We start from the raw sequence: 23,462 nt of genomic DNA, 5'->3' as shown, positions 1-23,462 counted from the left end.
TCTTTAAAACAATTCTGTAATATTAGACACTACTATTGTTATACCTATGTGCTTTTTAAAAAGAAAAGAGTTCCCAGAAGTTAATAATTACAATAACTTAACAAAGGCAGTACAGCTTATAATCAGCAGTAATTATTCTGATTTTTTTAAAAATAAGAAAACCTAAGCACAGAAATATTAATTAGTCTGATGAAAATCACACAAATGACAGGTCCAGGATGTGAACTAATCACTCTGATTCTGAAATTTTCATATTTTCTTTTTCTCAATCCTTATGTCTCTAATTTAATTTCTGGCCATAACATATTAGTGAAAACTCCTAAACAAACTTGTAGCAAAGAGATCCATGTAGCAGAGAAGAACTACCCAAATACTTCAAGAAGGATTGGCTGCCTCATTGTGGAGAATGTGGTCAGTGGACAACCTCTGCTATTGACCCTTTCAGGGTACACCTCAGCTGCAGAGAGCCACCAGGACCCAAGTCATGCCCTTCCTGGAGCAGGACAGTGAAAAGGGGTCGGCATAAATGTCCAGCCACGGGTCAGCTCTGCTGAACCCTTCCTTACTCTGGAGGACCTACCTCACTGGCTGAGGCTTTGCTGGCCTGCATCATAGCCCAGCTTCATCTTCTGTCTAGCGAGGCCCCTCTTTTTATTCAAAGTGTTGATCTCTAATTAATATTTTTAGGGTTTTTCCAAATTCAGAATTGATCCTTAATTTCAGCAGGAAATCTGATTATTTGAGGGTTTTTATATGAGGATTTGAGGTTTTACTTACATATTTATTGACTACATGAACACAGTCCTTCTGCAATCCTAATGGAATGGTCTTACTCATAAGCTCATGTTGTTTTCAAGAAATACCAGAACTTCTTTCTGACTGGCTAAAGATTATTAAAAAGATTTTTTTTAAATCAACTTTATATTGATTGATGTAAAGTATTTAGCCACCTCTTCTTTTATAAATAATCCTGCTACATTTCCTTATTTTTGCAGAGGCTTATGTGACATGAATGATGAAATCTGAACAAAGGACCCCAGGAAACTGGTGTTACAAAAGAAAAATATTCGTTACTTTTGTATGTTTTTATGATTAGTTGGCAGAAAGCATTCTTTTAATTAGGAACTCAACTATTGTGCTTGCTGAATTGTATATCACGCATAAGAGCAGAAAGTCCATACCCTCTTGACTCAGCAAGAGAATCAATGAGGTTGTGTTTGGTATGGTCCCAGAGTACATAGGATATGCACACATATACAGTCTCCTGTGTGTTTGTGTATGCACACACATACATGTGTCTCTTGATATTATTAATGTACTTGTTAATTGAATGCCAGTTTTGTTCACAGCAGATTGGCTAGGTCAGAAGTGAATCACGTTACTATTACTGTGACACAATATCTGAGATAATCAACTTATAAAGAGGAAAGTTTTGTTTTGGCTCATGGTTTCAGAGATTTTAGTTCATGGTCATTTGGCTCCATTGTTTTTGGGCCTGTGGTGAGGCAGCAGCATATCAGGGTGCAAAGAATGTGGTGTGGAGTAAAGCTGCCCACCTAATGACACCTGGGAAACAAAGGGATAGACAAAGAGGGGCTGAGCCCCAATATCACCTTCAAGGGTATGCCCCTAATGACCTCACTTCCTCCAAGTGGGCTCCACCTCTTAAAGGTTCTACCACCTCACAGTAGTGCCGTGGGCTAGGGACCAAGCCCTTGGCCCAAGGGCCTTTGGGGAAATTTCAGATCCAAACTGTGCAACCTGATATACTTAAACTCTTATTCCTTGAGTACCCTGACCCTGCTTTTATCTTTTCTTTTCCCAAGTTTCATGTTCTGGAGTTCTTAGGATGAAGTTTGTTGGTTTTTCTACTAGTTGGCACCTGTGGATTCCTTTCAGCTATTGACATTATACACACCTCTATGGTCCTATGTTCTATTTTCAGCTACTCAGAGAAAATTTCCCAGTTTGGGGACCCTAGAACTTCCCAAAGATAAAGAGTAGTTTATAATTTGATTTAAACTGTTTGTCAAATATTGAAATTTTTACTTTTTAGGAGAAAGAAAATTGGTTTCTCAATGTACTAATTTGTATCCTCATTTGGCTCTTCCCTGGATCCAGTTTATATTTAGATTTTTTTTTTTAAATTTACATCATCTGGAAATTTCTTTTCTAGTACCATTTGTTGTGTTCGTAAAAATTTACCATTTATAAGTTTGAAACAGAATAAAACACATGTTTTATATATAACAAATTACTTTCCTGTGGGCCTTACCTCTTGGATTGTTGGAATGTAAGAGACTATGGCAGTTGTACATGCAATGAGAGTCTATATGTCCTAATCAGTAATTGTTTTTAGATACTGTGAGAAATGATCTTTAACAATTATATATTAGAGAAAACGGTTTTCCAGAAAAGCAATTAGAACAAAAATGAGACAGTTTGTGAGGATCATAACTAAAAGAAAAGAAAATATCAAAATGAGAAACTGGAATGGGGAAACAATTATTTGTAGATGACCCTATTTGTAGAGTTTCTGTAACCATAGTAAAAGTTTATTTCTCTCTTACTCACTAGATGATGTGAAATATTGTTATGTGAATTCCTGGTGATTATCTATCTGTTATTTTCTTCACCTGTCCTAACCAACTTTTGATAAACCACAGATAACTTTTTAACAGATTTACATTTTAACTGATAACAAAAGTACACACTATTTGGACCTCACTTGTAAGGATTATTGCTTTGTTTTATAAAATGAATTTCCTGACTACTTCTGAGGATAAAATGTGGCTGGTTTCCAATCAAATTAGGCATGGGTGTCTGTGTTCCAATAAAGTCCACTGATGGAGTCTGAGTTTCCTGTAGCTCTCGGTATGGCCTTGACCTTCATTCACATAAATCATGTGCCCCCTGGACTCATGTCCCTCAGACATTTACACTGATGGAAATTATCATTGATCATCTAAATTTGTCTGGTTTGGAATGTACCACTGTTTTCTCCAATATTTTAGATAATAGAGAGTTGACAATTTTAAAAACAAAATAGAATTATTCACATGAGTTTGTAAGACTACCTGTTTTAAAACCTGTATGTCCTTTATCTTGGAGATAGTCACAGAAAAATGTCCATAAGTTTCTATATAAGGTAGTTTCTATATTTGTTCACCTACTAGATCTTTTACCTCTGTACCACAGTAGCTAAATTCATATTATATTTTTGGTGATAAAGCCCTTGTTGTTTACTGAAAGGGAGAAAAATAAATCAACCTTAGAATTCTACAAGTGCATAATCTATCATGAGTTTTAGAGTGCCTCAAACACTCTAGATTTGTGTTAATACTTTTGGGCTAGCTAGGTAATAATTAAAATGGTTAACATCCATGTCTATAAATGAAATTAAAATATGGTTTCTATGATCTTTATAATAGAGTGTTAAGTATGAAATGTCAAAATCTATTCCAAAAGTTGTATACATTAAAGCAAAGTCCTTCCTTAAAATTTTTACATGTCTAGAAGGAGACCCTCAGAAAGGCATGCAGCATATAATGTTGCTACAATAAATTACCATAGCTAATGATTCTTTCAGTATGCATTCTCAGCTCTTCCTACCCCAAATAACTCCCTGTTATAAAAATAGCTCCCAGTAATAAAATATGGGCAAAGCTCAGAGTTGCACAAATGTGTACAAAAATGAGAGAAAAATCAGAGAGTACAAAGATGAGAAGAAGAAGAAGAAGAAGAAGAAGAAGAAGAAGAAGAAGAAGAAGAAGAGGAGGAGGAGGCGGAGGAGAGGAAGCTCAACTAAACAACAGCTGTAGTAGATATTTAGTAATGTTCATATAAAGGAACATACTTCTTTCTAGATTCCCACTGCACCAATGCATATACATTTGCAATTAGGAAGTGTAACTACAGCTGAAGTTATAGAGGATGGTGGTTGATGAAGGATCTAATTTAATTTGAACTTTGAATAGCTGTAGACAAAAAAATAAGGAATTCTTGTGGTAAAAATGAAAGCTTTGATATAAGGAAACATTTATTTGAATTGCATGTGTGGTATTTAGAACATAGCAGGGTAGAGGAGATAATTAGCTAAGGAAGCATCAGAGGAGAAAGAGGGTGCCATCAGGATTGATATGGATACGCTTTAGTTAGGTTGACTATAACCAATGCATACCATTAGTATATTTTATGTGTATTTGCATAAGTTAATTAATTTGTGTTTATTGTGTGTGGCCTACTACCATTAGTGGGTTCAGGTATTCATTCATTATTTCTATTCCTATAAAATTCAGAGACTCCTTTCTGCCATTAATACAAGTAGATGGAAATAACATTTGAAATTGAAATTTTGTTGCCCATAGCAGGGAGAACAGTGGCAGGGAACATTTCCCACAGTAAATTTCTTCAAGCATATCCATTGACATATCCATGGACTTCTAGAAGGGCTATTAAAATGTAGAACCCCATCTCACATCAACTCTTTGAGTGGGGCTGAGAAATCTACTTTTAACTAACTTTCTTAGAGAAGCATATGTAGCCTGATCCACCACTTTACAAAACTCTGTCAGAATAAAGCCTATTCCTATTTGAGTATGGACACACGAATAACTATAGCAAGTCTTTTTGTTTTATTTTAGTTTCCTTCCTACCATTTCTTCTTCAAACCATTTTGTAGTGAAAAGATCACAGAGACTTAAGAACCTACAAATAGTAGGAATGGATTCTTTGGAAACTAAAATTCCCCTTCTTCACTTAAGAGAGGGTCAGAAACTTAGGAGACCACCTTGCCCTGGAAATGTCACAAGATATTCACCTTTTGTGTGAATGTATTGCAAAAGCTGGGAGCTTTTCCCCAGTGGACAAAATGGAAAATTTTCATCTTGTGGTTAAAACTGGTGGTTTTTCTGGGTCACAGCATCTTCAGTATGATGATCTTGATAATGGTTACACAAGGACAATTAACGAGGTGAGCTAGGAAGAATGCTGTTATAACGGGTGCCTAGTATCTGCCTGACTTGCCAGTGCATGTAATGTTTCTGGGTGTTGGGCTCATACTAATACTAAACTAGGACAGTCTCAGAAATAATTTTATTTTTTAATTTAAAAAAAGTTATGTCCCTGGAGTGAATCACAATCACCTTTAGAACTGCTAAATTTCCAGAGTTCCGGGCCCTCTTCCCAGAGGTTCTGACCACTTGAATGAGAATGCTGTTATTTACCCAGTGACCGGTGTCTAACAGAGAGAGGTGAACTTAGAGATGATAGCTAAAATATAAGCATGTATGTTATAGGACTGTTGGATCTTATAAGGACATTTTCAACAGCAGACTTTGTTCCTACAAAGAATTCCCTAAAATAATCAAAATAACCAAGCACTAGAGCATACCTAATTATTTCATACTATAATTAGACCTTTCAGACTGCAGCATAACAAGAACTTGGATATTCTGCTGCAGTTGATTAAGCTATATTATATACAGAATATGGAATCCATACTTCCATGATTTGCATATAGCATATCAGGAGCAAGGACCTTCGATGCACATAATTGGGACACCTTAGAAAGTGTTGTACTCTTCTCAATAGAGGAAGCAGCTGAGGTACCTATCTTCATGTGTGAAGACCTGCTGAAGTTTGCTCATACCTTTTGACTGCATCAGACAATGCTGAAATGAGTGGTAAATGAGAGAAAGAAAAATTCTTCCCAAAGCATCACCTCATAAATAGAGTACTCTCAGCACCACCACACACATGCAATGACACACATCACTGGAGTTAATAGAGTGCTTAAAGGCACCATGAGAATGTCCACATCTTCTGAACATTTCCTAACAGCTGGGTGCAAACAAACACAATTGCCTTCCTATTAAATACACCAATTGCTCCAGAAGTGTTTACTCTGAATCCCCAGAAGAAAAGAAAAATCTTTGTTTTTATAATTTAAGGTTAGATGTTCTGGAGCAATCAAAGAAACACCTTTCTTAAATGAATTGAAATAATAAAATATGTATCTCCTTCCAAATACTTTAAAGAAAATTACCATTGCTATAAAAAAAAATGGAAAAAAACTAAATAACACTTCAAGCATCCTTTTGCATTTCTGTTTTTACTTTTTTCAAGCATTTGGATGCTATTGAGCATATTATCCATAGTCTGGAATATTATCAATAATCTGGAAAAGCAGGTCCTTAAATTAACAAACATTAATAGTGTTTCCTATTTCATAAATCATCCTGAGCTCAGTCTAATACCAGTAATGATATTTCATTTTATTGGAATGATATTAATTATATTCATCCAAATGCAGCATGTTTTACAATGTGATTGCCAACTTTCTTCTCTAGTGGTATTAAATGATAAACTACTTGTGTTAACCAGGTTTACCCACTACAGTTTACTGAGAGAAATACAATCTTTCACTTCCTTTTCATTCTGTTTGTCCTCAAAAATCATGTTGAAAATATAATTTATTTTTGTAAAACTAAAATATAATTTATTTTTGTAAAACTAATTTCCAATAGCCTGTTTGGTAAGGCTCATTTTGTAATTGTTTGTGTTCTGTTTCTTATCTCAGTATTTTTTCTTTAAAACTGAGTCAAGCCTTTGTACTATCTTTGAACTATCTTCTAGTTCATTCTCTGGTACAGAGGAAACTACCTTGAATGCCTTATATTCAAAGTTCATTGACCAGCAACTTTCTCACATTTTTGCCCCAGTTGCACTGGCTGTCTGGAGCCATCCCCCTTATGGCCTCTTTCAATTTCTTGGCATTTCAAGGGGCTCCTGAGGCTCCTGGTGCATGACTGAACTTCACTACCCCAGGAGCAGATGTTCACCTTGCAGAGGAGACTTTATAAGGTCTGATGTGAATAATACACTAATGTGGACTGACTCTTGTGAGCTCAAAGGTTTTGTGTATGGGGGGATTTTCTCACCTTCCTGAAGAGGGATTCAGATTTTACTTATTAGGAAAAATCATCCCAGCACATGATTTCTGTAGTCTTTCTCTCGGTCTCACTTGCCACCTGTTACCTGAGCGTTAGGGATTGGCAGCTCTGTGTGAGAATCTGACACCCCGTTCCTTTCTAGAAAATGGATGTTTCCTTTTTCCTTCTCAGGTTTTTGGGAAAATATTTCTCAAATATCTGTTTTGTACAAACTCAGTGCCTAGCTGAAGTTTTTATTTTGTCAATATTGGGAAGAACAGAATAAAAAAAAAAACTTTGTTTTTACCAATCACAAGCTATTTCAGTTGACATTTGAGGGTTCATGAGAAAGTAACTCAGGTTCAGTTCTACAAAACCTTAGTCACTACAGGATTCTGACTTTCTTCTGCATTGAAAATTGATGCAACTATGCTCAGAAGAATTCCTATGAATGTATTTTATTGCATTATAATATTTTTTAAAAGTTAGCTTTTCTTATATGTCTTATGTAGGTGTGTTAGACTGAATAATGCCCTCTCATCCCCAATTATTCACATTCTAGTGGCCAGAACCTGTGATTGTTACTTTATTTGGCAAAAGAGTCTTTGCAGATGATGGTAAAATAGAGGATCTTGAGAAGGAGCTATCACCCTGTATTAGCTGGGTTAGTCAACTGTAATTTCAAAGAACCTTAAAAAATGAAAATCAGGAGGAATGAGACTTAGGGTGAGAGAGATGTGATGGCAGAAACAGACATTGCAGCCATGTGCTGTGAAGATGGAGGAAGGGGTCACAAGCCAAGGAAGAGGAGTGGCTGCAGGAGAGCAGCCGCTCAGTGCCTCCAAAATGATGAGTCCTGCTGGTGCCTTGACTGGCTCAGGGAAATGGACTTTGGACTTCTAAAAGCGAGAACTCTGAGAAATATTTGTGTTCTTTTAAGCCACTGAATTTGTGGTAATCTGTTGTAGCAGCAATAGGAAATTAAATAATGAGCTTAAGTATGAACAAGGGTATGCTGGGCTCCCACTAATGGTGACAGATAATACTTTAATATATAGAGAGCTTGATTGATTCACATGATATTTTGCTTTTTATTTTTTCTGATTTTTGTTATAATTATTCAGTCATATTAATTGTATTCCATAGTGTAAATATCATTCTTTTATTGTATCTATTCTCCCTTCTACCATTATTTGTCCTCCCCTCTTGTCCACCTCCCCTGTTCCTTTCTCCTTCCCTAATTCTGCTTCTGTTTCCTCTCACCTTCTTTTTTTATTTTTCCACTGTGAGAGAAAACATGCAATACTTAACATGATAACCCCTAGTTCCATCTCTTTTCCTGCAAGTGACATGATTTTATTCTTCTTTATGACTGAATAAAGCTCCACTGTGTATATATACCATTTTAAAATTCATGTACCTGTTGACTGGCACATAGACTGGTTCCACTTCTTGGATATTGTGAATAGTGCACAGTAAACATGGGTACACATGTATCTCTTGTATGATGACTTTATTTTCTTCAAGTATATAATTGGGAGGCATACATGATTTTTAAACATATGCTTTTTACACAGTGAATCAGTACATGTATAGCTATAGTACTATGATAATAAAAATAATAGTACTTTTTTCTCTTCTAGGATTATTGAAACCATGTGTATGTGTATTTATTTAAATATCCAGGTGCTTGTTATGCCCAAAAGTATGTTTTAAATGCATCACACACTTTTGAATTTAATCCTCACAGCTCTAGGAAATATGTTATTATCTCAGTTTTATAATGAAGAAACTGAAGCTTAGTTGACCAAAATCATTCAATCACTAATTGATAGAGTTGAAACTCTAGCTTTGCTGTTTTCTACTCCAAAAGTCAAATGTTTGTTCAACCATCATGTCATTGTGTTGTGTTGTCCTCCATATGTTTGAAATTTCTTGGGACCTTTTAAGCAGTTTAAGACAATAAGTTTAAATACCATCATTACATGTGACTTTCCTGCTTTACCTTAAATGTGAAAGGAATATTTTTCCTTCTTCCTCCTTGTTTCTTTCTTCATATTACCTTTTTTGTAGGTGACTGCTGTGTGCTGATGAAACATCCCTTTTAGTGATTCTGATTCTGATATTCAAGTCCTGAAAATTACAGGGTGCTTGAAGTCTTATGAAAACTCTTACGCTCTAAAATTATATTAATTCTAGAAGTGTTCTCATAAAAGGACATGAAAACTATAATATGGGACAAATACTGGAAAATAAGTACTGTACTCTAAAATAGATATACTGGAGAAAATACTCCAACTTTTCTTATATAAAGATTAGTAGTTCCGAACTTGATTGTTTAATAAAGAATATTTCAAAATTGGGAGATGTTGAATGAATGGTGGTTTGATGTCATCAACTTTCTGATTTATTTTAATAATACTGTTGGAAGTGAGGGCAATGAAAATGCAGAGGTGTTGTCGATTTCATCAGATTTTACTTCCACTCAGAAGGTACAGCAGAAAATATTCTTAATCAATAGTTTGTCTAGCATTTCATTAAGTAGAATTAACTCTGAAGCCACTAGTGTAGTTTTTAGAGAATATACATTACATGCCATGAAGTTAAACATTGACTTATGAGTGTTGGTGGTGGGGAGATATATTTTGGGGGCCATAGGAAATTGATAGCCATAACTGATTCAACAAATCTAGTAGGGGAGGGGTTTTCTTTTTCTCCCCTGTCATCGTACTATTCTCTCTGTGCAGCTGGAAGAGTGAAACCTTCTCAGTTAGAAGACAATCTTCAGGTATAGAAAAGTTGGCTTAACCTTAGAACCTTGAAGCACTTTTCTTGATCAGCAGTCCTCACGAGAGGTTTATTCTTTGAGGTATTTAGTATATGGAAGAGAGCATGCAGCATGGTAGGATCTCAATTCATAATCTTTGAATGTATGAATGAATAGAGCAAACATGGTCACATACAACTAAAGACCAGGAGATCCTACTTTAAGGCAAGAATCATGTCTCCTGTTGTTTTCTTTTTCATAATGCTTGCTTATTACTGTTAGGAATTCATTCTCTGCTCAACGTTTTATTTCTGCCTGGAAATTATATTGATATTAACCCCCCATAAAGGTTAGAGCTCCTTGGCTCTTAATATCAGGCTCTAAGCTTCTTCTGAAAGAGAATCAATATTTTCCCTGCCATTTCAATTCTTTGTGTGAAACTAAGGTGACTGACATCTACTTATAACAAGTTATGATATATCCATGATTTTGGCTCCTCCAGGTCAGGGGAGTAAACCATGAAATTCAAAAGAAGGTGGGATTAGACAAATCTCAATATTACTGTAGGAAGATAAAGAGTTTTGTCCTTAGAAGTAGATAATAATAAATGAAAGATTATCTCTCTATTCCACATTTATTTCTGCAACTTATCAGGATAAACCCCTCCCCTTTCTTCCTCCCTTCACCCCAACGTAAAGGCAGTTTATAAACCCCTACTAACTGAAATGTACTTTGGGTTGCTGGGCAAACTCTACTTTTAAGTAGGACTGATCTTTTACAAAGAAAATTGAGCAAATCTTGATGCTAATTATTGGGGGAAAAAGCCTAGATTTTCTCTCTACCTTTTCTACCTGCTTGTAGAAAATTGCAGACACATCACATTTCTACGCCCTCTAAACCACAGACAAGTGTTTGCTTTTCATTTAATTTATGCTTATTATTTAATTCTACCTGCTTTCTCTTCTCAAAATAAATTTAAAAATCTAATTGGATTAAGGAAAGTCTAACTCTTAAATGTTAGGTACTGACAAAATGAAAATATATAATAAATTGTATTAAATGTCAAGAACACAAGCACTTTGTACTATCTTTAATTAGCTCTAAAATAGATATTTTTCATTTTGTTCCTTTGAGAATCCTGTGTTTTGTTTCCGGTTTAACCTCCTATCTCTGAATTAATGTCTGTGAAATACACAAACTTCAGTGGTCACAGAACTAAGAAAAAAACCAATTATCCTTAGTACTGTTCTTCATTAAACAGCTATTAAGAGTTTCAACTGATGTTTCATTTGGGGGACTAAGATTAGGAATATGGTTCGATTAATCTGAGGAAAAAATGGCAGCCTGGTGTAGCTCCAATGGCTAATTAGCCCATTTGGGGAAATGGGAAAGTTGCCTTTCACCAGTATGGGAAATTAAAAGAAAATAAGAATAGGTAAGAATAGGCAAAGGGAATAAACTAAACACCAAGTTTAACCTGACACAGGAGTAAAGAAGGTCCCTTGGAAGAGTGGGATGATAGAGGACAACTGACTTCTGCCTAAAAGATACTTGTTTCCAGCAAAGAAAAGGACACACCCTATTCTCCCCAGTCCTGCAGGCCATTTTTCAGCTGTGTAAGTCACCAGAAGTAGTCCTAGTTCAGCAGTGTTTGGAAGAACACATAGAAATGAAATCTGGCATCTCTGACAGTGAAAAGTGACAGATTAAATAAAAATAAGGATATCTGAAAGAAGTTTTCTACAGCAGTATGTCACTTCATTCAGTTTAGTCCCAAATCAAGTTGTTTCTCACAGATTATTTTATTTCTTCATTACTTCATTGGCAGAGGTTGAGGACCTACTATGTGCTAGACTCAGTTCATTGTTCTTGAGAAACAAAAGTCTACTCTTCCCCAACACATACTCACTGTGTGGATAATCCCAGTTGTGAATGCAAGGACAGAATGAAATCCATTTCTAGTATGGAAATATGAATGCTGGTGTATGAGTCTAAGAAAATAGGGAATGTTTTACATTAAAATTATGTTTTGTTTATATTCTGTTCTTAAAGACATTTAAAGAGGGATAGTCTTGACTCATGGAGGCATTATGAAAATTACTATAATGTATATGGTTCTTTATAAATCTGCATTCATTCATTTATTCAGGAGATTATAACCCTAGAGCTCAGTATGGGTATTAGGTACTGCACAATGAAGCCATCTTTCGAAATGATTCAGTAGTACCTTTGAAGTGGAAACACTGTGCATTCTACATGTTTTAATTTGCTAACATTAGACCTTACTGTGTCTATTTATGCATATGAATTCATATATCAAATTTAAGGATATCAACATTTATCAAGACCGTTCCTTACTAAGCTTGATAGTACAGATACAAAGAAACAAAAAATAAAGACTGTGTCATGAGGGTCTTTTGGCATATTCATTAGATTTTGTTTGAAAGACTTGGTGTGTGAACAATACAATTCAGATATATCTTCTCTTCAAGATACAATGTTTTGTAAAGAACCATAAAATCACATTTGATTTTTAAAAGTACAGGGAATTTCTTTCTTACAATGTCAATAACTCTGTAAATAACATTTGACTTCTGTACATTTATAGAAAATAATTTTTGGCTATCCCAATATTTCTTATGTCAGTTTATTACTTGAAATCAACTCCTAAGAGACTCATTTTCTATATCCTGATATATCTAGGGCATTATCTGTTTGGATCTGCTAAGCTCATTTAGTCAGAGCTAATGAGAACAAAGTCTCAGCTCTGATACCCAAGGGACTCTCTGGTCATGGACTGCATATTTGCTATCTCAGCTCTTAACCATAATGGTGAATTTCTTTCAACAGCATCAAAGCTTTGGCCTGATGAAATTCATGTGGTTGTTAAAAAAGTATTTTACATAAATATCCAATTTTATTTACTTATTTGATCACTAAGTATGACTGATTCTATTATTGTGAGAATCATTAAAACAGGTTTTAGGATATCTTTTATTAAAACTCTTCAGAGAATTTCCAGTATTTGCAACGCATTGTCAAGTTCTGGAACTCAAAATTTCTCCAGTGTTGACAAAAATGAGAATAACATAAATAACTTGAGGAAAAGAGCATCAGATAATAACAAAACTGTATGTACCAAACTCTGAAGTTAGTGTTTTGCATCAGTTCACAGTATAGTAGTAAGCAAAGTCACATCTGCATGATTTATGAAAATTACAGAAAAAATTTGAAGTTGTGGCCCATTAATTATAAATTTAGTAACTAGCATATTGCTTAGCATACGAACACTATTTAGTTATTATTTGCCAAAGGGAAAACTTAATAAGTCCAAGAATAAATCGATTTTAGTTATGAAGAAAACTTTTTAATTATAGAGAGCAAAAGTCTTGTTTCCTCAATCTGCTATGCTTAGGTAGGTCAGTTCAACATCAGTGTGCTCCTTGCTGTGTTTAATCCTATTTTTGTAGATGTGTTAATGGGTAAACAGAGGGTTGAGATGCCAGATAATAGTTAAATAGCCCCTGGTTCAGGGACTGCAGATTAATTTCTGTGTGACAGTCTGTTAAAACTAGTTGTCTTTGATCCTTGGTAAGCCTGCCTTGTATTACTTCATTCCACTCACACCCAAGTAATAAAAGAGAGTGTTGGCATAGAAAATGAAATAGGCAGATAATCAAATTTTATCTTTGAAAATAAACTCCTGACTTGGGTTTTCAAAGGTGATGAACAATAGGATATCCCCTGCACACACGTACACACACACACCCTTGTCTTATGGAGGAAATATTGGTCAATAATAGATTAAAATAATTTTCCTAGATTTATTGAAGTAAAATTTACAAATAAAAATTGAAAATATTGAATATGTACATGGTATTTTGGATATATGTATACATGGTAAAATGGCTATCACTATCAAACTGAGGATAATATCCGTCACCTCACATAGTTATCTTTATTTTTTTGGTATACTGTGTGGTGATAATACTTAAAATTGAGTCTCTGAGCAAATTTTAATTCACTATTATTAACTATGGACACCATGCGGTATACATTGTTACTAGAACTTATTCATCTTATAACTGAAAATCGGTACCCTCGAACCAACCTCTCTCCATTTTCTCTACTCACCATTCCCTGCTCACCATGCTTCTGCTTTCTGTTTCTACAAGTTAGACTTTTAAAAAATTCCACGTATAAGTGAGACCATGCAGTATCTGTTTTTCTGTTCCTGGCTTACTTCACTTTGCAAAATTTCCTCCAGATTCACAGATTCATCCGTGTTGTCATAAGTGAGGGTTTCCTTTTTTTTTTTTTAATGCAACATGTATACTTTATTCAACAAAAGTAACAGGTAATGTCAGACAGGCACTTATATTAAGAGAAAATTTACTAGAAGAAATTTATCCTAAACACCTTACAGTAACCCACTTGCAGTTGCATTGAACTGAGCTCTGTTGCTGGTAAGAATACAGCTCATGCACAGGTGTGGATAAAAGATTTGTACATTTTTCAAGTATTCACTGAATACTACCTTATATACATATATACATTAAATTTGGGGCAGCTTTAATTGATGATCCTACATATACTTCATTTTTGTTGCTCTTTTGGAAGAGGTTCTCTAAGGAGAAGAATATGTGTTTCTGTCTCATGAATCGTGTAATGAACCCAGCCTAAACACTGTTGGATACCAAGTCTCCTCCAGTCCTCTTCAGACATTAAATGAGTTTTGGGTACCTGTTTGGAAAGTTCTGTGGGTAACATGACGTGCCGGTATTCACAGTGGTCATGGAAGTACTTGTCTGAGTATTAGATCTGCTTATGGGTCATAGTCCCAGGGAACAGAGGGGCAGAAATGAGGTGGAAAGGGAAGAATGCAGGAATGGGCAAAGTGGAATGCACCAATGACTCCACTGTAGTTTCCTTTTTTCTTTTTAAGGCTCTGTAGTAGTATTTCATTGTGTGTGTACCACAGGACCAACTTCTCTTTTGTCCATTAATGGATATTTAGATTGTCTACATGTCTTTTTTTTTGTGAATAGCTGCAATAAACATGGGAGTTCAGATATGTCTTTGAGATAGTGGTTCTATTTCCCTTGGATAAATGCTCAGAAGTGTGATTGCTGTATCATGTGGTAGTTCTATTGTTAGTGTTTTGAGGGTTCTGCATTCTGTTTTCCACAATGTCTTCACCAATTTACATTCCCACCAACAATGTTAAGAGTTCCCTTTCTCCACATCCTCATCAATACTTGTTAGCTTTTATCTTTTCATGATAGCTCTCCTAATGGGTGAGCAGTGATGCCACATTCTGGTTTTGATTTGTGTTTACCTCCTGAATTGTCATGAATAGTCATGTTGAACACTTTTTCATCTAGCTCTTGGCAAATTGCATGCATTTATTGGGAAATGTCTGTTCAGGTCATTTGCCCATTTTAAAATCTGGTTATTTGTCTTGCAATTGAGCTCAGTGCCTTATATATATTAGTATCATATTAGATACAGGATTTACAAATACTTTCTCCCATTCTGTAGCTGCCTTTTCATTTTCTTGATTGCTTAATTTGCAATGTACACACATTTTAGTTTGATGATGTCCCATTTGTTTGTTTTCTTTCTTGTGTTTTGGTGTCAAAATAAGTAAAGTCATGGTAAGACCAATGTCATGGAATTTTTCCTCTTTTTTTTTTTTTAGGAGTTTTACATCTTTAGGTCTTCGTAAATCTTTTTTGTCCATTTCGAGTTGACTTTTATGTGTGGGATAACATGAAGACCCTTAAGACCGACCAACCCTTCCTCCCTTCCTCCCTTCTTCCCTCCCTTCCTTCCTTCCTTCCTTCCTTCCCTTCTTTCTTTTCTTTTGCATATGAAAATCCCATTTTCCCAACACTATTGAGTCAAGGTAATGTCTTATCTTTTTCTTGGTACTTTTGTTAAAGTTTAGTGACCAAATTCCATGTAGGTTCTTTTCTGGGATTTCTATTTTGTTCCATTGGTTTCTGTGTCTATTTTAAGTGAGTATTGCACTCTTTTGATTACTACATCTTTATAATAAAATTTGAAACCCAAAACTCTGATACCTATGACTTTGTTCTTGCTCAAAATTACTTTAGCTATTAAGGACCTTTTGTGATTTTGTATAAATATTAGAGCTGTGTTTTCTATTTCTCAGAAAAGTACCATAGGAATTTTAATAGAGATATGCATTGAATTGATAGATCACTTTGGATACTATGGGCTTTTTGACAATATTAATTCTTTCTGTCTTTGAATATGGAATATGTCTCTGTTTATTTGTGTTTTCTTCAATTTCTTTTACTATTCATGTGTAATTTCAGTTAACAGGTAATACTGGCTTCAGAAAATGAGTTTGGAAGTGTTTCTTCTTCCATTTTTTTGGAAGAATTTGAGAAGGATTGATCATTCTTTTAATGTTTTGTACAAATTGTCAGAGTCTAAACTTTTCTTTTTACTCATTATTGCTCAGGGTTCCTACTTCTTTGTTATTCAATCTTGGTACATTGTATGTTCCTAGGAATTTATCCATTTATTCTAGGTTATCCCATATGTTGGCATATAATTGTACATAGCAGTCTCTTACAAACTCTTGCATTTCTGTGGTACCAGTTGTAAATTCTCCTGCTTTATTTCTGATTTTATTTATTCAATTCTTCTTTCTGTCTTTGTTTAGTCTACCTTAAAGTTAATTGCTTTTGAATGTATTTACAAAAAAACCAACTCTTGGTTCCTTAGCTCTTTCTATTGTTTATTTAATTTTCCCCCCTGCTCTGAACTGTATTATTTTCTCACTTCTACTAATTTTGGGATTAATTTGTTCTTCGTTTTCTAGTTCTTTAAGGTATAAATTTAGATTGCTTATTCTTTTTTTCTTCATGTAGGCATTAATTGCTTTAAATTTCCCTTTTAGAACATTTTTGCTGTCCCCTGCAAGTTTTGTTATCTTGTGTTTCCATTTTTCTTTATCTGAAGATATTTTAAAATTTCTTCTTTAGTTCTTTCTTTGATTTAGTAGTTGTTCAGGAACATAGAATTTAATTTACGCACACTTGGTAATTTTGTATGACTCCTACTTTAATTGATTTCTAGTTTCAACCAATGCAGTCAGAAAAGATGTTTGATGTGATTTCAGTCTTCCTAAATTGTTAAGACTTGTGCTATGTCCTAACATAATCTGTTCTAGAGAATGATGTATGTGTCCTGGAGAAGAATGTATATTTTGTTGTCGTTAGATGGAATTTTTTGTATGTCTGTCAGATCCACTTGTTCTAAAATGTAGTTCAAATCCTTATTAATTTTCTATCTGTTGAAAGTAGAACAATGAAATCCCCTACCACTATTTCCTACTCTTACTGCACTGCTGTTTATTTCTACCTTTAGCTTTCAAGAGTTTGTTGTATATACTTCAGTGCTCTGATAATGAATGAGTAAATATTTGTAATTGTTGTATCCTCTTGATGAATTGACCCTTTTATCACTATATTATGGTTTTTCTCTTTTTTTTTAGTCTTTCTCTCTCTCTTTTTTTTTTTTTTTGTCTGAAATAAATATAGCTATCCCTTCTCTCTTTTGGTCTCCATTTACATAGAATATCTTTTTTTTTCAGTCTTTCACTTTCATTTTATGAAAAGTAAAGTGAGTGTTTTGGGTAGCATGTAGTTGGTTGTTGTTCACTTTCTTTTTATCCAGATATCTACTTTATGCCTTTTGATTGGAGAGTTTAACCACTTAACATTGAAAGTAATTATTGATAGGTAAGGACTTACTAGTGCCATTTTGTTAAATTTTTTTTCTGGTTGTTTTGTAGATCCTTTGTTGTAGGGGTGCCAGGCTAGCTCAGGCACAGGTAAGAGCCGACAGAGTCATAATCCAGACCCCGGGAGTTGGGTAAAAGCAGGCTTGTGGCAAGCAACCTGCAAACTCGTTTATTGCAGGAGAAACCATACATTTTATAGACTTTTAACCCAATCACAATGTGTCACAGGGAATCAGACCACCAGGCCCCTCTACAGATTCCCTTGGTAACACTAGGTAAATTTGGGACAGTTGTTTACTTTCCTAAGTGACCAGAGCGGAATGCTCCTCTCCACAGGTATTCCTGATGGGCATGAATGTGTGAAGGTTTTCCTTACACACTTGAGACATTCACAGATGCTAGCCAAGACTTAGGATTTCTCCCAACACATTGTTCCTTTCTTTCTCTAATGCTTTCTTTCTTTGTGATTTGATAGGGTTTTTTTGGGGGGGAGGGAGGGGGTACCAGGGATTGAACTCAGGGGCACTCTACCACTGAGCCACATCCCAAGCCCTAATTTGTATTTTATTTAGAGAAAGGGTCTCACTGAGTTGTTTAGCAACTCACCATTGCTGAGGCTGGCTTTGAACTCTTCATCCTCATGACTCAGCCTCCTGAGCCACTGGGATTATAGGTGTGTGCCACCACTGTTTCCTGAATCTGGATTTCTATTTCTTTACCCTGGCTGAGGAAGTTTTCTGCCATTATTTTTAAACATGTTTTCTTTTCCTTTTCCTCTTTTTTCTCCTTCTGGATGCATATGATTGTCATGGTTGATGGTTTCCTATATGTTGCTTATTCATACTTTTTTAGTCATTTTTTTCTTTTTGCTCCTCAGATTAGATCCAAGTGACCCATCTTCTACTTTACAGATCCTTTCTTCTCTGTGATCTAATCTGTAGTTGAATTCCTCTATCGAATTTTCTTCAGCTCTATGGTTTGTTTGATATTTTTAAATTTTTTTCTATGTCTTTATTGGAGTTCCAAGTTAGTTTTTGCATGTCTGTCTTGACCCTGTGTGTGTGTCTTTATGGCAGTTATTTCTGATTTACTGCTGGGTAAGTTACTTTCTCTTTGGGTCATTTTCTGGAAATGCATCTTGTTATTTTATTTGGAATATGCTCTCCTGTTTCATCATGTTTCTTGATTCTGTTTTGTTTTTGCATTAAATAATACTACTGCCTCTCTCAGTCTTGTCAGATTGGTCTCAAGTAGAAGAATCTCACCAGTGCATCTCACCTGAAATTTTAAGGTGTCTCTCAAATGTTTTGTTTCTTTGGGCAGGTGATTTTTTTGTTTGTTTGCTTATTAGCTCTATGGAGATTGGCATGTGCCACATCTTGATAGAATACTGAGACTGGTAAGGTTAAATCCAGATTCTCTAGATGTAGCTGGAAAGATTGAGGTGTTGGATAATGCTGCAGTTTCTTCTTTCTTCACAGAGAAGCTAGTGTAGGTATTCATCTCTCAACTAAGTTATGGGGAGGATTTGTGGTAAATACCTATATTCACATTTAGCCTGAGCTTTCTATTCCTTGGTAGATAACTCCTAGAGGTGAGCCTATTCTATGTTCATTTCTTTGTTTTTTAACTGATATAGGGCCACTTTGGAATGCCAAGCCTTATCAAATCCAAGAGTTAGGCTATTACGGAGATAGTTCTTTGAATAGAGGTTATAGAAGTTGTGGCATTTGGTGTATGCACAAACTCCTTCCAAAAAGAACAAATGAGCAGCCCTGGAATTGTCACTGGAGCAAAGGTGAATAAGGCTCAAGAAGTGCTGAATTTTAGCTCAAGTGGCTAGAAGGTTATTATTTATCCCATTAGCTTCCCATTGCAATTGTGTTAGAAGCCAGGATGTCAAATAGCCACTTGAAGTGTGTGCTATAAGCCCCTTCTAGAGAGTAAATTGGAGCAGCACATTCTAACCACTTTTCTACACTTCTTCAAGAGGGTGTATCCCTTGAGAGTGTTAGGGAGCTATTTAAAACTGTTTTTTTTTTTTTTTTTTCTCTCTTTGATTAGACAGAGTTGCATATACCCTGTCCTTGTACTATTTAGGGCCAAGAAGTTTAGGATAAGGTCCCTTTGGAAGTAACTATAAAAACTGATGTATGGTATAAACCCACTTTGGGGAGAAAGAAGAACCTGTATTTTTATAGTTCCTTCTCTACACTACTTTCAGGGGATAAAGTCCCCAGAAGTGTTTGTATGCCCATATAAAACTGCTGTTTTTTTTTTTTTTTTTTTTTTTTTTTTTTTTTTTTTTTTTCCCTAGATACTCACATATACTTGGTCACCTCCTTTCTAGAACTAGGAGGTTTAAGATGTAATCCTTTGGGTGGAAGCTATAAAAGTTAGGGCACTCAATGTCTGGACATTCTTGCTCTAGGAATGATTAATAGACTGTTATCACTGGAGCAAGCCTGGGGAGAAGACATAGAAAGTGCTGATCTGTTCGATAGACTGCTGGCAGGCTAATATTATTCTGCCTCTTCAAATCCCCAATGTATGTTAGTTAGAAACTAGGTCACCAAGTAGCCATGGGAAGAGTGTCATGAACTCCCTCTGGGAAGAAACAGAGGGTTGCATTTTTTAAACCTCTCCTGAGCATTGCTTCCAATGTGCGAAGGTCCAAAATGTACATGCCCATTTAAATGGCCACTTGTTTTATTTATAGAGATCCACATCTGCCTGATCCCCTCCACTTGCAGAGTTGATGAATTAAGACACAACCCACAGGAAATCTTAGAGTTAGGGTCAAATGTATGTGAAATCCAAACCTCCCTCCACACAGGGAGAAGTTGAATGTTGGGGGTTCCCTTCTTGACTTTATGTCACAATGCTGTGGCATATGGGTTATGCCTGCATGTGCTTCAACATTTACTCCCCATTTAATGTTAATGCTGTACCAGCTGCTGACTGGAATATCAGAGAAAATTAACCATGAATAGGTGTTCATCCCACATATCCACTGGTGAAGGAGAATCCAGAGCTTTCTCTTCTGCCAGGTTGCTCGCATATCATCTCTTGCCTCCAGTTCTGAAAGACTCATGTCAGGTAACGTATTTTTGATTGTCAACTTTACTCCTTTAGCACTTTGAATATGCCATTCCACTCTGTAGGCCTGCAGACTTTCTTCTGGATCACATATTGATAGCCTTACGAGAGTCCCTTGTATGTAGTGTACTTCTTTTCTCTTGCTGTTTTCATCATTTTCTTTTTGTTTTTGATTTTTGACATTTTGATTATAATGTGACTGAGTACCTTTTTTCTTTGAATTTAACCTTTGAAAATTTTTGTGCTTCATGCTCTGGGATGGCTGTAATCCTCCCTAGTATTGAGGAGTTTTCAGTGTTATTTCTTTAAAAAATCCACCCTCTTTTTAAATCTTCTTACACTTCCAACATATTAATGTTGACTCTTCTGATGGTGTCAAATCAATCCTATTGGTTTTCTTCTGATTTTCCTTTTTCTCTTCTCACTGGTTGTTTTTAAATAACCTTTATTTTTTAAACCACAGATTCTTTCTTTTGCTTGTTCAAGTCTCCTGTTGATACTCTCAATCACATTTGTTTGTTTCATCCATTGTATTATTCTTCATCTTCAGAATTTCTTTTTAAAAAATGATTTCTTTCTCTATTGTACAATTTGTTTTACTTATTATTGTTTTTCTGGTTTTACTGAGTTCTTTATTTGTATTTTCTTGTTGCTTGCTGAGCTTCTTTTGAATAATTATATAATAATTGTTTTTGAATTCTTTGTCAGGCAATTCATAGATATTCACTTCTCTGAAATTGGTTACTGGAAAATTATCGTGTTTCCTTGGTAGTATCGTATCTTGCTTTTGTTTGTTTTTGTTTTTCATTGCTTGCAATCTTGTTTTGCTGCCTTTGCATTTGAAGAAGTAGTCATCTTCTCCAGTCTTAACTGACTGACTTTGAGAAGGAAACAGCTTCCCTGATCAGCTGTTCTAGGGAATCAGAGGTACTTAGACCTTTTCTATAGGTGCAACTGCTCCATTTCTAGTGTTTCTGCTTGGGTAAGAATTCTTAGGATTATGTACATTCTCTTGATCCTGCAAGCCCTGGCCACATGCTGAGTCTCACATTTGCTTTCCCTAGGTGAGGTCTTGAACTGTTCAAGCACATGTGCCTTCTTTCAACCCTACAGAGTTGAGCTGGATGACTATGTATGCTTATGAACTTTCTGCAAATATCTTCCCTTGACATGTGGTGGTTGTGTAGGTTGCCGGTCATTGGGTGGGGGAAAGGTGTGTGGAGCATCAAAGGTATCTATGGGCTAGCTGAGGACAGGGTTCTGCCTGTAAGGTTTCCCACATGGTTGTGAATGGGCTTCTTGATGGAGTCTGCAGGGAATTTAGTAAGATCTCCAGTCTGTTGTCCCTGTTTCCAACCTCTCCAAACTATTCGTACCTATCTATCACCTCAGTGTTTTTAGGTGGGTGAGAATGAAGTAGGCCTGTTAGCTGTGTCTGTAATGATTGGGGGGCAGGTACACCCTCAGTAAGCTTTCAGTTTCCCCTGTGGGAGGGACATGGGTCAAGAGAGTCTCTCTTGGCACTGTGTTACTTTGCAAAGGGATGATGAAGGTAAAGTGAAACTTGTCTTACTGTCCTCTTTAATGTATACACAGATTTATTTATTTTTGTCCCAAGAGTATAAGGGAACCTCTTCACAGGATTCTTGGACTTCCACAAAGCTACTATTATTCATGGGTAGTTTTCAAAATCAATATTCCTGAAGGGGATGATTGTATAAAATTCAGTTTCTGCCATCTTGGTGATGTCCCTGAATGACTAAGTATTATTATGGAAAGTACTGATTTCTCCAGAAGTTACCATTTTAAGACTTTTATCCTCCCTCCCTCCCTTCCTTCCTACCTTCTTTCCTACAATGAATTCTTATTGGGTTTGGGAGGTTATTTTGATATCACCATATTGTGAAAAGGTGATGGACAAAATTCTCCTGACCATTAAACATTCAGTTAAAAAAAAATACATCACCCGCCTGTGGGAGAGAAAGCTTTTTGTCCTGGTCAGCATTATTGATACTCCTTTCATGTGATAAGACACAGACTTTGCCTTTAATCGAGACAAGAACAGAAGATAAAGGTTTGCAACCTGGCGCTAACCTTTGTCTTCACCTTTGAAAGATTGTCTGCCATGCCTATGAAAATGGATGAGAAGAAAGCAGGCTTCATACTGACAACATTCACAACTTTTATCTTTAAAGAAAATGCGCCCTTAACACAAGTAGAAGCTACTCCTACTGTGAAAGAAAGTGATCTTTCAAGGTTTCTGCTTCCAAGATGCATTATTTTAAGTATGAATATTTGCTTTAAAAGGAAGAAATTTAAAAAAGCTTGTCATATAACCCTAGCTATGTATTATAAAATAAGTGGAGCAGATTAACCCATTTGCATTTAAAAAATGATGGTATGGACATCTAAGACTTTCGAGGCTGGTGCTTCTTTTACAATGGATTTTACATATTCTGCGTGTAGCTCTGAAGTAAAAATACTACCCAGTTCCCATTCCTTTTTTGTTGTTGTGCCTTGCCAATATTGTTTCCATCATGATGACATTTCCTACCATCTTATCAATATCCCTTTGCAGGCATATTGGCATTGTTCAGAATAGTTGATTTGGGTGTTTATGTCTCTCACCTATCAAGAAGACAATATTCTTTCCCTTTGGTAGTCTGCTTATAAAATCTTCTCTCTCACAGCTGTGAACCTTCTGCCTTAGCATTTTATATTCATGAGTTTGATACTAATGTCTCCTAGTACAGAGAATGTATGTTTATTAATTCCCATTGAACAAGTAGCTCCATACTTTTCATAACTTCTTGTTTTATATGAAAAAATGTGAGAGGTTTCTGCTGAAAATACTATATATTATACTAGGCTTGCCTGATTAATG

General features: G+C 35.5%; 1 protein-coding gene and 1 pseudogene across 1 annotated transcript in view; one reads left to right on the top strand and one right to left on the bottom strand.

Annotated features, from left to right (window-relative positions):
* The window catches only part of Marchf1 (membrane associated ring-CH-type finger 1), a 761,820-nt gene that overhangs the window by 13,915 nt on the left and 724,443 nt on the right, over nucleotides 1-23,462 (top strand). The window lies entirely within an intron of this gene.
* Nucleotides 14,296-14,535, bottom strand: LOC124983817 (cyclin-dependent kinases regulatory subunit 2-like; annotated as a pseudogene).

The sequence above is a fragment of the Sciurus carolinensis genome, chromosome 4 (genome assembly GCF_902686445.1).
Source record: "Sciurus carolinensis chromosome 4, mSciCar1.2, whole genome shotgun sequence".
NCBI lineage: Eukaryota > Metazoa > Chordata > Mammalia > Rodentia > Sciuridae > Sciurus > Sciurus carolinensis.
This window is presented reverse-complemented; position numbering and strand designations above follow the sequence as displayed.